Source organism: Chelonoidis abingdonii, chromosome 11 (assembly GCF_003597395.2).
Source record: "Chelonoidis abingdonii isolate Lonesome George chromosome 11, CheloAbing_2.0, whole genome shotgun sequence".
Taxonomy (NCBI): Eukaryota; Metazoa; Chordata; order Testudines; family Testudinidae; genus Chelonoidis; species Chelonoidis abingdonii.
In genome coordinates, this window is record NC_133779.1 from 54487985 (window position 1) to 54503789 (window position 15805).

The window sequence follows — 15805 nt, forward strand, 5'->3', positions numbered from 1 at the left end:
ATCGGGGTGACCGTCGTGGCAGAAGTTCACTGTGGTGCCTCCGACCGGGTTTTTCTTTGGTTGAGGTAAGGGGTCGTGGTGGGTGAAAGCAAGCAGGACCATCTTTGAGCTAAACTGTGGAACATTTGCGGCATTGCTAATGTGTCTCCGTCCAATAATAGCCAAGACTATTGTGATTTTACAAGAAAATAAAATTGATAAAGCCCCAGATGAAATAGAGGAAACAGAGAGATCTGGCTTTCTTGGCCATGGCTATTGGATAAATTCAGAAAAATTGATAATCTGACCAGATTTAGGGCATGCTGCAAGACCATTAGCTTGCAGGAATCTTGTCTACCATGATGAGAAAGATGTTGAAGTTTAACATCACTTCATAGAATGTTTCCCCTCACCAGGCAAGGGGGAAGAATCTAATGTTGATTGAGAAGCACTGAACATCTTTGAATTCTATAGAACTGTGTTGACTTATGGTGCTTGATCTCCTGCCCTTAATTTTGAAAAAGGAATTTGTATAATAAAAAGAAACGCAAAGCTTCTTTTTAATGGAAATCAAATAATCCCAAATTCTGAGCTACAAACTGTGATCTCATTAAGGGAATTACATGGTCAGCTTGACGTCCTTTTTTTTAAAGTGAGTCTATTACTCAATAGAAGTACGTCTTCCAGTATCAAACCATAATATCATAACAATCCACTGCTTTGGGTATTAAAAACCTTAATGTGTGTTTGTGATGCCCTTTGATACCTGGAGCCCTGAGGATGTAGAGCATTCTCCATGTGTTATGATCCCTGTTTTTTATGCAGTGAACCAGAGGGCACATTAACGTGAAGGTCAAACAGAGTCTGAAATAAAACCCAGTTGTCTTGACAACACGTGCTACATATTTTCCATTGATCCTGAACCTTCCTGGACCCTTCACATTTTTGGCTTCCAAATAAGTCACTAAGAAGAGATGTTATTGTAGCCATTTTTGTCCCAGCATATGAGAGAGACAAGGTGGGTGAGGCAATATATCGTTTATGGGACCAGCTTCTGCTGGGGGCAGAGACAAGCTTTCGAGCTTACCCATAGCTCTTCTTCAAATGTGGGAAATGTCCTCAGAGTGTCACAGCTAAATGGAAGGTGGAATAGATTGTTTAGAATAAATAGTTAACATTTATTTCAAGGAACCTTTCAGAGTGAACTTGCCAGATAACAGCTTTCCAGTCATAGGGAGGAGAGGAGAGGAGGAAAAAGCTGGGAGGGAGTGCCATTACTGGGTTATACATTGTTGTAATAAGTCATAAGTCTCTATTCAGGCCATGATTTTGAGTTGCCAGCACAGTTATCACTTTAGGCTTAGAGACTCATCTTTTCAAGGTGTTGTGCAGATTTCCTTAGAAGATGACGACTGAGAGGTCCCATCTTCCAACTTAAGCAGAAACAATTACCTATTAGATAACGTTCTGATCCACTTTGCCTTCTTCGTACGTGAAGATAATAATTGTCCAAGAGAACAGCTAGTGTGAGATTTTTAATCTTCTCTGTGGATAATGTACAATTGCAATTCTCTCCCCACTACTGAGCCAACATCAAAAAAGAGAGGAAATTCAGAGATAAGGAAAAAGACCAAACCATGGCTTGCAATGCTCTCCTGATATTAGACATAATCAGTGGTCGACTGAGAACCACCATAAGAAAGTGTTTCTATTGTAGCTTTTTATTTTATTTAAAGTTAATTTTGCAATGTGCTATTATATCACTGTGGGTTCGGTTCTGGTGGCTACAGTTTCAACCATAACAGAGTGACAGTCACCTCTGCTACTTGCTTCACAGTTAGAGTCTCTAGGAAAACACAAAGACCAAGAGTAGTGACCACACACACGTTTACCAGTACAACGACTAGTCTATTTTATAAGGTTTATTAAAGATACAGTTAAAGTGATGATTACCCAAGCATATAGAAATTCTGTACAGACCTAGCTACACATTACAAATATAGTTCTACTCACATCCTTAACAACAGTGTTAGGGTCTGATGGGTCTTTCATGGCTTGATCATTAGTAAAGGGATGGTTCCTGCTGGAGTCTCCCATAGGGAGCTCAATTTTCCCCTTCTGGGCATCCCCTTTTAATAATGTGATTCTGTCTATACCTACATTCTGTGCAACCTCCTTTCTCTTATTGGTCTATGTCTCCTGGAAACCTAAGGGAGCCCACTTTTCTGTAGGCTGTGTAAGTTCCCTTTATGCTCATTAGTATTGACGCACAACCTGTATCCCATTGGTTAAGATACATGTCTGAGACAGATGTGCCTTTACAGTATTTTTAGGATCTAATATTAATGTCTGGGTAATTTTTCACACTATTACCACTTGGTTCCCCTTTCCCCATAATCTTAGGGCATTGGGTTGTTTCTCGGGCATTGGCTTATGTCATCATTTCATGTCTCCAGTGCTTAAAATAACTAAGCTAAAGTCTTACAGGCCTCAGCCTACGGGTTCTTGCATTTCAGCTTCTCTTCCTCATGTCTAATACTTGATTCCTCTAAATACTGATCAATCTTATACTTTTATAATCCTACAGATTAACTCTAATTAACATAGAATGAATATATGTAATATAACATATTGATTAATCATAACATCACACAATAAATGGATCGTAACTAAAAACATTGGCTACACCAAGGGTAGGGAACCTATGGCATGTGTACCAAAGGTGGCACATGAGCTGATTTTCAGTGGAACTCAAACTGCCCAGGTCCTGGCCACCGTTCCTGGGGGCTCTGCATTTTAATTTAATTTTAAATGAAGCTTTTCAAGCATTTTGAAAACCTTATTTACTTTACAACAACAATAGTTTAGTTATATATTATAGAAATAGACCTTCAAAAAATGTTTAAATGTATTACTGGAACATAAAACTTTAAGTTAGAGTGAATAAATGAAGACCCGGCACACCGGGTTGCCGACCCCTGGGCTACACTATAGAAATAGAGAATAACACACTGCACTGATGATATTCATCATGATGCCTGTCATATAAGAAACCTTAAGCCCATATTCAGGAAATGTCTGTAGAACAGGTGAAGGGTCCGCAATGCTGTAGGAGGTGGAGAAATGTTTGGAGGAAAATGAGGCTAGAGTTAAGATTTTGATTGACAGTAACAGCAGGATTTTGCACAGGAATAAATACAAGTTTCTTAACACTCGGTATTTATTATTTGAATTATACATTGAAATTCATGATCTTAAACCTCCAATTCAGCTGTTATTTGTTTATGCTTAGATCAAAAGAGAATTCATCAGGAAGCTCGTCAAACAAAACAAGAAGACGACTGAGTCTCTGTAATCATTACTTGTGTAAGCAGTAATGATTACACTTAACTTCTACCACGGCTGAGCCTTGGCATCTCTGGGCAGTTCATAGCCCAGCACATCCAGGCTTGCTGAGTCAGGCGCGAAAGTAAACATTTGCTCAAGACTTGTCATCTAATTGCTTGAGCCCCAGCATCCTCTTTCATTACAATATAAGCACTTCATGTAAGTTATATATTAGGAAGCCAAAGACACTACATGATAATAACAAAACTCTTGATTAACGTTTTGTGGTAACACAGTCTAAGAACGTTCAAGCCAGAAAGTAGCATGTGGTGTGAGAAATCAGATTACGTGGTTTTAGCTCTATCTCTGCAATTGACTCCCTGTGTGACCTTCAGCACAATAGACCTCTGTTTATTTGCATAGAAAATAAGGATAATAACACTCTTGTTGAATGTTGAGTGGTGTCCTTAGAACTCAGGATACCAAAACACTTCACAAACAGCCATTAAAGTTCTATATATGCAAATGTCATATGATTACAATAACAGCTTATTCGTAGACAATGTCCATGTTTTGAGTAAAAGGGTCATTTAAAATATATATTTCAATTTATCTCATATCTAGGCCATAATCAGGTCATAACTAGCCTCAGAATTTATTGCTTTTTGATTTTTTATTAAATAACAGCTACGTGGTTTGCGTTGTATAAAATTCCATTTTATCGATTATGGGCCAGATCCTGAGCTGCTGTAAATAGTTACTGCTCTGTTGACTACAAGGACATCTGAAAATCAAAGCTATGCCTTTCCCTTTCCATGGTTAGAGGAAGCTCTGTTTGGAGTGGATGTAACAATTTTGGTATTGTAGCTAGAACACTTTTTGCAAGAGAAGGATCAGGAAACATGACACCAGCTCGTGAGATTCTGCCTTAACCTAAACTTGTTCCACAGATGTCTCGTGTTTGGTCAATGATGCCTTTTCTACATCTCTCCTGTGCTTGACTTGGGCTCTCTCAGCCACACTTTCCCATAAGCGCTCACTTCTCTTAGCTGCTTCTTGATGGAGATGTGTTGCTGAGGTAATACAGGTTCAAGGTTGTAACTCCAAGGCTTTATAAAACAGTTTGCCACCGACCCTAACCACAAAGTGAGCAGCCCTTCCATAAATTGCACTGTGTGAAATGCATCACCTTGGAGCCAATTATTCACTGTAGACCTTCTTGAAACCTTTGAAATATATTGTTTCTGCTTTGTATTTTTTCTGTCTCTTGCAGTGTACTCCTCTTCTTACTCACATTAAAGCCATTCTGCATCATGATACCACCCTCCTGCTTTTTCTTTCTGTCCATCCCTTATTTAGCAACCTCTGTGGCTCAAGTTCACAGAGCTTCTTAGGCACTCAACTCCTACTGAAATCACTGTGAGCGTGGCACTGGCACTACAATGTTAAGTCAACTTAAGTTACGTTCACATACTACCACTGCTGTAAGTATACTGCTGTTGCATTTCCACACTCTGCTCCTTGTGTTGGCAGTGCACATCCACAGTAGCAGCTCTTGCATTGGCACAGAGAACAGTTCACAGTGGGTGGCTATCTCACTGTGCAACTGACCACAGGGTGTTTTGAGAGGGGTTTGCAAAGCCTCATCAAGGTAGTCTCAGTGTCACATGATGCAGGTTTCTCAATCGCATCATTCCATGGGCATCCTACTAGGTTTTCAGCCATTTTTCAATCACCCTGGTAACCTGCGAGCCATCCATATGTGTCAGAAAGCATGGGTCCTGCACTGCTCTGCAGTATTGTTCTGTACATTATGAACACAATGGTATAAGAGGATCTCAACGGGGCGGCTATTCACCACTTCCATGACCTCATTCCCCATCCTATAGAAGCAGCATTTCTTTGAAGCTGCACCAGAACCAATAATTGGTCATTGGTCTCCTATTTCTGCTGTGCCCGTCACAGCCGTTTTATTTTTACTCTGCACTGTTGCGTTTCATTGTCATAGCCCTTCTCCTCCATGCCATGAGTAACTTTCTGCTGCTGGAGTGGGGCTGTGCCTGCACAGCCTCCTCTACCTGCAGACCCAGAAGATCCACCACCTCCGATGTGCTCCAGGCAGAAATGTGTTTGCTAGATGGAGCCAGGATGCTCAGCTGGGCAGTAGCTATGTGAGCTCTCCACACCAAGCAAACTGGAAGAGTAACTTCAAAAGTTCCTGGGACTTTAACAGGGGAGGGACACAAACTTGTATACCTGGCTGCAGGACAGCAGAGTTCAAAATGGTGACCAGGGTGGGCATTGTGAGGTACCTTCTGGAAGACACTTGGGTGATGTAAGCAATGCAGTTTCTACACTGACACCATGTCGATCTAATGACCTCATCCTTAGAGCTACACCACTTGTCAAGGTGGTTTTATTATGGTGGTGTAGCAGGCAAGCTGAAGCAGCAGGAGAAGCCTTGTAATGTGTACAGCTCTATTCTTAGGTCGAAGCAGTGTAGACATGGCCTAAATATCTTTATGACTCAGGGCCTGTGTGTAAACAGTCACTCCGGAGCGACAGGTCCTGTGCACTTCTTAAGTCCCACTTGAGTCCTGTAGTGAGGAGAGAATGAGGTCTCACAAAATTCAGAAAATCTTAAGACAAACATTTCCGTGGTGCTTCCCCTCTTTGTATGACCTAAACCAAATAGTGTGTTGGCTCTTCTTCTTTAGAACATATTGATCTTTTCAGTCACCGTTCAGTGCCTACCAATAGGCGACTGGTTTATTTCTCATGGGCAAGGCCACTACTTCAACTGATACTCTTATTCACTCCCGTACTCCTGAGCTTAGAGAGCTGTCTGGTGTCTCCACACAAGTTATTCCTAACTCCCAAGATGGTTTAATTCATAGTGTTGAATTCATAGTGTCCCTTACTCACAGATGTAAGTATCACATTTCGAGCATGATTGGGCTGTGGCTTGTGTAAAGAGGTGGTCCACCCTAAACCCCCTTGTGTCCAGATTTACCACTGTGGGGAAGCCCCTCCCTCATCTTCCCCCAGTTGAGTGTCAGCTAATCAACTTGCGTAGTGCAGGGCAATGCAAATTCTAAATAAATTAGTCCAAAGAAGTGTCTTTCCCTTACTGAAGCCCCAGGGAAGGAGAGCATGTAATAATGCTTGGGGGCAGTTGGCCCCTCATTGACACCTAGTAGGGGATGGGTTGATGCTCTCTGAACCCCAGGTGGAAGGGTAAGGGCTGAAGAGGAGCTGGGTCGGGATCCTGAGACAGACAAGTCCCCTGGGTCAATGAGGACAAGATGGCACTCCAAATCTGCCGTATTCCCACACAGACCATAGGCGACTGGTAACTGCAGATAGTTGGGTGGGAGGGCACACAGGCAGGCACCACCAGCACCACCACAGCTATATTCAACTTCCCGGTTATCACCAAGGCACCCTTCAGCATCAACCTCTTGAGCATGGCTCCCGCGACCAAGTTGCCCATTCTTAAGGCTAGCCCTCCCAGAGACATCCTTAGGGAATATGGCACCCTGGGTGAACTGGTATTTTAGCACCCTGACCCCTGAACGTTCCCCAGCCGCACACTCTCCACATTGTCTCTGGCTCCTACTGCCTCCCCTGGATCTCCATTGATCATCCTTGGCCTCCGCTTCCTCCCCCATCACCCCACACATCGTTCCCAGCCCCCGCTGCCACCCCAAATCTCCCATCCCCACAATATCCCTGGCTTCAGCTGCCTGCCCTGTCCCACCCATCACTCCCAACCCCCACTTCCTCCCCCACACCCCACGTCCACCAGGCCCCAATGCCTCCCCCTACCATTGCCTCATATCCCTGAGCTCCCCTCTGCTCACCCCTGGCAGGCTAGTGCAGACAGGTACTCGAACAGGGAAATAACTTTCCTTTCTGGTTTAATCCTCATATCACCGTACCAGTGTGGGCAGTGAAGAGGAGTTATTCTCACTGGGGCCATGTGACTGCTGGCAAAGAGAGACAGACTCAGATGGATTCCCCATGCCCCCTCTGGCAGAGACTGTGCTGCCAGCCCAGTATCGCTTCCCGGCTCTGAGCGCCACCTCGTGGGGTACATCAAGAGTGCTTCCGGCTGGTGCCTTTCCCAGGCACGTCCCTTCAGCCACGCTCAGCACAACTCCCACTCTGGCAGAAATCTGGGGGCCATGTGACCGACGTGCAACCTCTTAGGCCACTGGTTGCACGGCCTAAATCACGGAGGCCCCATCTAAAGTGGAGGATACATGATCACACCATATGTCTCCCCTTCTCAGTTCTCCCCTTCCCCCCATACATCCAACCCAGGTCCATTGCCCCAGGTTATGTATGGGAGTGGGGTTCTGTCCTTTTCTCCCTGTGCCTCCCCGCATTGGCAGCTATCAACCACGCAGGGAGAGGGACAGAGCTGCTCATGCCTGAGAGAGCCTGTGTGGGAGGTGACAGCAAACCACTTCCTGCCTGGGCTCGGTTGCTGGAAGGGGAGGGGAGCTCCCGCTTCCTTGGCCCCTGTCCCCATAGCAGGTCCCAGACAGAGGGAGGATGGCTGCCGTCCCAGCAGCTGGAGACAGGGGCTGAACAAGCAGGTGTCTCCACTGCCCCCCAGCATGTTTATGGCTCACCTGTCCCCTCTCCCCAGCAGCTGAGGTGGCAGCGGGAAGCCTCTGCCCAAGCCCTGCTGTGGGGTGAGGGGCCAAGTGATCTGGAGCCTCCCCTCTCCATCCCCCAACAGCCGAGCCCAGGAAGCCACCATGGCCTCACAGCCAGATTCTCACAGGCCAAAACAGCTCCGTCGCCTTTCCCACCTGGCTGCCAGGGAGAGTGGCTGACTGTGCTGAGGGGGGAGGGACTGTGAGAGAAGGACAGAGCCCTATCTCCCTCCCTCCCCCTGCCAGGACAACCAGGGGGGCGGTATTTGACCCCCTCATCCTCCCTCCACACTTCGTCGCTAGTCATACTTCTGCCACGCTGTTTCCATCTTGTCTACCAATAAACAGTTCCTGGAGAAGAAGACATTGTCCATGGCTCTCAAAAAAGAATGTTTGCTCAGACACTGGGCCGTGATGTACTCCCTTTTTGGAACACCATTTGTCCTGCTCACCAGTAATGAATCTCTGATCTGGCTCCAGACAATGCAGGATGGAAATGTCTGCCTCACCCACTGGTACTTGGTATTACAGCTGGTCTGGTCCCCAGTAGAACTGATGAAGATGTGAATACTCAATGAGTGCAACGATAGGTCCACTCAAGGGGGGAGGTATGACAAGGAGTGTACTACCCCTGTATGGGGTCAGCCTGGAGATCCCAAATAGAACAGTCTGGGTGCAATGAAGATGACTCCCTGCTCCGCTAGTAAGGACTAGTCAAACACCAAAAGGAAATTGAGAAAGGATGAGAAGACTAGAAGCAGAGCAGCCTGCACATGGGTGCGGTCTCCCTCTAGCTCTGGAAGGTTTGCCTGAGCAGGCACAGGAACTTTGTGTCTGCTTTACTTTGCAGGATCCAGACCTGGATCTGGAGGTAATGGCCTTCGCGTTCTTACATGTGCTCCTGTCCTGGGACTTCATTCAGGAAAACACACTTCTTCAGATTAAAACAACAAGGAGTCCAGTGGCACCTTAAAGACTAACAGATTTATTTGGGCATAGGCTTTCATGGATAAAACACTTCACTTCTTCAGATGCATGGAGTGAAAGTTACAGATGTAGGCATTATATACAACACATGAAGAGAAAGGAGTACCTCACAAAATTCTCTACTTCAAACGGTACTCCCTTCTCTTCATGTGTCATATACAGGGGCAGCTCCAGGCCCCAGCAGGCCAAGCACGTGCTTGGGGCGGCATGCCATAGGGGGCACTCTGCCGGTCGCCAGGAGGGCAGGAGGCAAGCAACCTTGGGCGGCCTGCCTGCAGAGGGTCCGCTGGTCCCACTGTTTTGGTGGAGTCATGGGACGAGTGGAACCTCCACAGGCACGCCTGCGGGAGATCCACTGGAGCCGCGGGACTGGCGACTGGCAGAGCGGCCCCCGCAGCATGCTGCCATGCTTGGGGCGTCGAAATGTCTAGAGCTGCCCCTGGTCATATATAACGCCTGCACCTGTAACTTTCACTTCATGCATCTGAAGAAATGAGGTTTCTTACTCACGAAAGCTTATGCCCAAATAAACCTGTTAGTCTTTAAGCTTCTCTCTCAGTCACCCAAACTCAAGGTCTCCATCCACTTATTTTCCTTCAGTCTCAGTTTGTTGATTCTTTCCTCCCCTCCTCCCATTCTGGTTAGCAGAAACTGCAAATGTGCAGCCACTGTTCAACCTCGCCTCCAAAAGCCCTTTTCCAAACTAACCCCTAACTACATGACGTTCTATCTGAGTAATTCATGGTGACTGAAGGCATACAATATGACTGCAACTAGCTTAATGAAATTCTGGGTAACACACCACTCAATTCCGGAGTAACATTTGGCACCAAATTAGCAGTGTGAATCTAGGCCAAAGTGGCTGGTAAATAAGGAATGGAGCAGAAAGGAAACCCAGAAGAATGATATTTTGATTCAGAAGCATTTTAATGTGAATTAGGAGACAAGTACACAGAAAGTGACAGAAAGAATTCAGAATTAAAATAATATCTCCAAGGTTTCAAGAAGGTCTACAATGAATCACTGGCTCCAAGTTGATGCATTTCAAAACAGATGTTCTTGGTTCTTCATCACAACTGTAGAGTTTGACAACCAAGTTCTCTTTGCAACCAGTTTAAGGTATTACTTTCATTACAGTCAGAATCAAATGAGACACAACACAACTAAAGCTAAGGATGAAACTACTTCTCCAGGAAACAACATATAAAGCAAAGTTGAAAGCAAAAACAAATGGCACATATGCGTGAAAGGACTAGAACACGTAGGGCTTGATTCTCATTGACACTAAGACCTCTTTTCACAGCATTGTAAGGAGCCTGCTTCATTTACTGTGTCAGCATAATCTAAAGGGGCCTTCATGGAATTGAGATTCACGCCTAAACAGGTTATTCTAGAAGAAGCAGAGCGTATTGAAGGCAGCAGAGGAAACAGTCACTGAATGTAATCTAAGCTATATAGATATAGTGCAGATTTACTGAGATGCTGAGCACTCACAGCTCCCATGGGAGTTGGGGTCACTCTGCATTTCTCAAACTTATTGCCCATAAACTCATCTGTGAATCTTGCTTAATGTTTCCTGGTCTTTCCATGTTTGGGGTCTATTATTCCTCCTCGGCGAAACATGGCCAACCCTTTCCATAGCTGTACCCCCAGCCCCAATGGCAAGGGTAAGGGTACCAACAACCTTTGGGATAGCCCCAACAACACCTGTATGGCCTTTGGTAGCATCATGGCCTACAGTAGCCGTAACCTCTACCATACCAGCCCTTGTAATGGTATGGCCTAAGAAGCAATTCTTCACTAAAGTTTTTGTCAAAAGTCATCTTTCTGTGTTGGAGGTAAACCTGAAACACACAGAAGGGAAAAGAGTCAACATCATGCACTAAGGTAGTAGAGTAAAAGGTTCAATGCTCAGTTACTACTATTTTAAAGGTCATGGAGAGAGAGAGAGAGATGGAACAGGAAAATGATGACCCAGATCCTCCGTTCCTGGATACATGTTGCCTCTTATTTCCTCCTCCTAACCTCCTTCTTCCTCTCACTCTTAACCTCCCTCTTAACCAGCCCCTTTGACTCCCTCTCAATACTTCCTCTAAAAAATACTGACAACAAAATAAATATCTGCTATGGACTATTTCTTCATACACACATGGGATTTTTACTCCCTTTACAAATGGTTTATAGAAAGGATGGCAGGGACCAGTTTGCCAATGTTAATTTCTTTGAGAGGATTTAATCTCAGCATGAAAACCCCTTTTCTTCTGAATAACAGACTGGCAGTTTGGCTTCTAAAGCTTCTAAGCTTGTAATACTTGCTAATAAATGAATGGAAAACCATGCTCTTAAATATCCCTAGTCTCTGTTTCCACATGCTGGAAATGGGTGACGGGATGGATCACTTCATGATTACATGTTCTGTTCCTTCCCTTTCAAGCACCTGGCATTGGATACTGCTGGGAGATAGGACACTGGGCTAGGTGGACCATTGAGCTGACCAATACTTTTTTCAAACGAAAACATTAAGAGCCAGTTGCTGAGTGGGTAGATATGGGCACTGTTCAACTGAGTTCAAGGGTCTAGGCTGACTTCCCTAGCTTTGGATCTGAATCTAACATTGCTACTACAGCAGTTAGGAAAATAACAATTTCCATACTGGATCAGACCAGAGCTCCTTCTAATTGATTATTCCGTCTGAAATCCTACCAAGTACCTGCTGCTACAGAAATAAGAAGAACACAGAAGTGACCTGCTATGAAAAAAACTGGGGAAGTTTCATCCTAACTCTCCTAACTTAAAAACTGAATATGAAATTATTGAAAGCTACTGATGGGATTCAAACACCTAATTCCTAATGAAAGTAAACATGAATTCCTGTCTCAAATGCCTAGGCACCTCTGAAAATTGAAGCATTTACTTCTAAACCATGAATGCATCAGTGCCTGCAACTTAACAACTACTATGTTATTGGGGAAACTCCTTTCCAGTGCCAATAATCACAAAGTCATGAGCAAGATTCAGTCCTAAATGAAACCATCACTAACGTGACATCACAATAGCTCTAGAGAGAATGAGACAAATGGGACTTACCCCAGTCGCTGAAGAGGATAAGTCAAGAGAAGTTGTTAAGGAACTGGCAGTTGCGAGCACTTTTATACAGTTTCTTAGCCTGTCTGGGGAATACGAGACACCCTTTTGCTTAAGGTCCTAATTATTTACAAAGCATATTATGCTGTGCAAGTCACTTCTTCAACTGATATAATTTGTTTTCAGGATTATTACCATGTGTTTTCAACCTCACATGGTCTGACGTGCACAAAACAGCCTATAGGTTTCTTTCATCTGAAAAGTTTTGTGGGACACATTCATTCCTCTGCAGGAGTTACAGTGGGAATGGATGCAAAAGATTTGGCAGAGCTGTAACAGTTACAAAATCTTGCATTAGATAGAGGACTTCCCTTTGGTCATGGTAAGGCATGTTGGCAGGTGTTGGTGGCATTGCACAATTCTTCCTGCAATTCATAGGAGGAAGAGAGCATTTTGCAGAGGCTGAACACCTAAGTTTTTTGATCTAATGCCCATTGAAGTTAATGGGAGTTATTATTCTGGGTGTGTTTTTTGTCAGGCCCTATGACTTGAAATTTGGCCATGTAAGAAGGACAATATAAGGCCTCTGAGTCATTTAAGTCCCACTTAAGCTTTCAAAAGAGGTGTTAAAAGGGATCTACGGGTATGTCTACACTAAGGGATTATTCCTATTTTACAGAAATCGATTTTTGGAAACAGATTGTATAAAGTCGAGTGCACGTGGCCACACTAAGCACATTAAATAATTCGACGGTGTGCGTCCATGTACCGAGGCTAGTGTCGACTTCCAGAGTGTTGCACTGTGGGTAGCTATCTCATAGCTATCCCATAGTTCCCACAGTCTCCCCCGCCCAGTGGAATTCTGGGTTGAGATCCCAAAGCTTGATGGGGCCAAAAATTTGTTGCTGGTGGTTATGGGTAAATGTCGTCAGTCAATCCTCCCTCTGTGAAAGCAATCACAGACAATCATTTTGCACCCTTTTCCCTGGATTCCCCGGGCAGGCACCATAGCACGGCAACCATGGAGCCCGTTCAGCCATTTTTTACTGTCACGGAATGCGTACTGGATGCTGCTGACAGAAACAGTACTACAGTACACAGCAGCATCCCCTTGCCTTTGCAAGTTAGCAAAGATGGTTACCAGCTCTACTGTACCGTCTGCTGCTGTCATGGGTGCTCCTGGCCGGCCTCGGTGAGGTCTGTCGGGGGCGCCTGGACAAAAATGAGAATGACTCCCCTGGTCATTCTCTTCTTTAAGTTTTGTCTAATGGAGAGTCAGTCCTGCCTAGAATATCAGGCAAGCCTACTAAAGAACCAGAGAGGCAAACAGCTGCTCCAGGTCAGAGCCCCAGACATCCTGCAGAAATGATGAGCTGCAGGCCATTCTAGGAGGTGCCCCTACAACAACCCCATCCATTGTTCTGTCCTCCCCCATCCCTCCTGGGCTACTGTGGCAGTTATCCCCCCATTTGTGTGATGAAGTGACAAAGAATGCATGAATTTGAAACAACACTGACTTTATTGCCTCTGCAACCAGAGATCAAAGGGAGGATGGGAGGGGAGGGCGGCTGGCTTACAGTGAAGTAGAGTGAATCACCATTCTGCACTTGCTCAGCCTGTAGCTGAAAATGGGAATCTGTGATAAGCACTAGGATAGAAGCACAGGCTTATCTTCATTTGTGTGTGGGCCTTTGGTAGACACTGGTAAAATACAAAATGTCCCAGGATATGTATGTTGGGGGACAGTTCTAAACGGCAGCTTAATTTTTTTATTTGCAGCAAAATGTAGTCAAAGTATGTGATAGTGAGCCCTGGTAGCAAGGGGTAGGCTGGGGTAGGTACGACCACGCGGTGCTGCTGACTGGGAGAGCAGCCTGAAGTAGAAGCTTTCAGCTGCCATGATATTCCTGGCATGACTGAATCTCCATTAGACAAAACTTAAAGAAGAGAATGACCTGGAGTCATTCCCATTTTTGCCCAGGCCCCCCCAATGGACCTCACCGAGGCCAGCCAGGAGCACCTACGGGACGACGATGACAGATACCAGCCATAGTGCGCCATCTGCCGTCGGCAAGGCAAGGAAGGGGATGCTGCTGTGTAGTGCTGCAGCACTGCGTCTGCCAGCAGCATCCAGTAGACATATGGCGACATTGAAAAAAAGAGGGAAATGATTTTTTCCCCTTTGCTTTCATGGGGGCGGGGGGAGGCTGATGACATATACCTTGAACCACCTGTGACAATGTTTTTGACCCTTCAGGCTTTGGGAGCTCAGCCCAGAATTCAAATGGTTTTTGAAGAGTGCGGGAACTGTGGGATAGCTATAGCCATCAGTCAGCCCTCCCTCCATGAGCGTCCATTTGATTCTTTGGCTTCTGGTACACTTATCTCAGCTCCTGAAGTTTCATGCAGCACTTTGTTGAGTCCCTGTTGTGGCCTCTGTCCATCATGGCCTTGGAGATTTTTTCAAATATTTTGGCATTTCATCTTTTGGAAAGGAGTTCTGATAGAACAGATTCATCTCCCCATATAGAGATCAGAGTCAGTATCTCCTGTACAGTCCACGCTGGAGCTCTTTTTAAATTCTGGGATTGCATGGTCACCTGTGCTGATTAGCGCTCCACGCTGGTCAAACAGAAAATAAAATTCAAAAGTTCGTGAGGCTTTTCCTGTCTACCTGGCCAGTGCATCCGAGTTCAGACTGCTGTCCAGAGCGGTCACAGTGGTGCACTGTGGGATAACTCCTGGAGGCCAATACTGTCAAATTGCGGCCAAACTAACCCTAATTCGAAATGGCAATGTTGATTTCAGCGCTACTCCCTTTGTCAGGGAAGAGTACAGAAATCGATTTTAAGAGCCCTTTTTATCTAAGTAAAGGGCTTCGTTGTGTGGATGGGTGCAGGGTTAATTCAATTTAATGCTACTAAATTCGAAATAAACTCCTAGTGTAGACCAGGCCTAAGAGACTAATAGTACTTTGTGCTGGCTCTCTGCTCAGGGGTGAATTTCCCCTTATGGTGATTAGAAATTCAGTTCCTAATCCACCTCCTTTACATCACCAATGCTGTGAGGTCAGGGTGATCATCATTGCAGAAGTTCACTGGGCTGCCTCCAGTGGGGTTTCTCTTTGGTTGAGGTGAGAGACGGTGGTGGGTGAAAACAAGCCAGATTGTCATATACAAAGGCTTTGAGATAAATCCTGGAACATTTGCAGCATCACCGATGTATCTCCATCCAACAACTGCCAAGATTATTGTGATTTTACAAGAAAATATAACTGATGATGCCCCAGATGAAATAGAGGAAATAGAGAGATCTGGCTTTCTTGGCCAAGGCTATTGGATAAATTCAGGTAAATTGAAAATCTGACCAGATTCAGGGCATTCTGCAAGACCATTAGCTTGCAGGCATCTTGTCTACCATGATGAGAAAGTTGTTGGAAGTTTAACATCACTTCATAGAATGTTTCCCCTCACCAGGCAAGGGGGAAGACCCTGATGTTGATTGAGAAGCACTGAACATCTTTGAATTCTATCTACAAGAGCTGTGCTGACTTAATGGCTGTTGAGTTTTCTGCCCTTCAAATTTGAAAAAGGAACTTATATAATAACAACAAGACAATGCAAACTCTTTTAACGGAAATCAAATAACCTGCCCAAATCTGGACTCCCGTGTACCTCTCAGTTGTCACCTTCAGGGAATCCGCACAACCATTGAAAAGATGAGCCACTAAAGTCGAAACACGGCTGGACATCAAATCCATG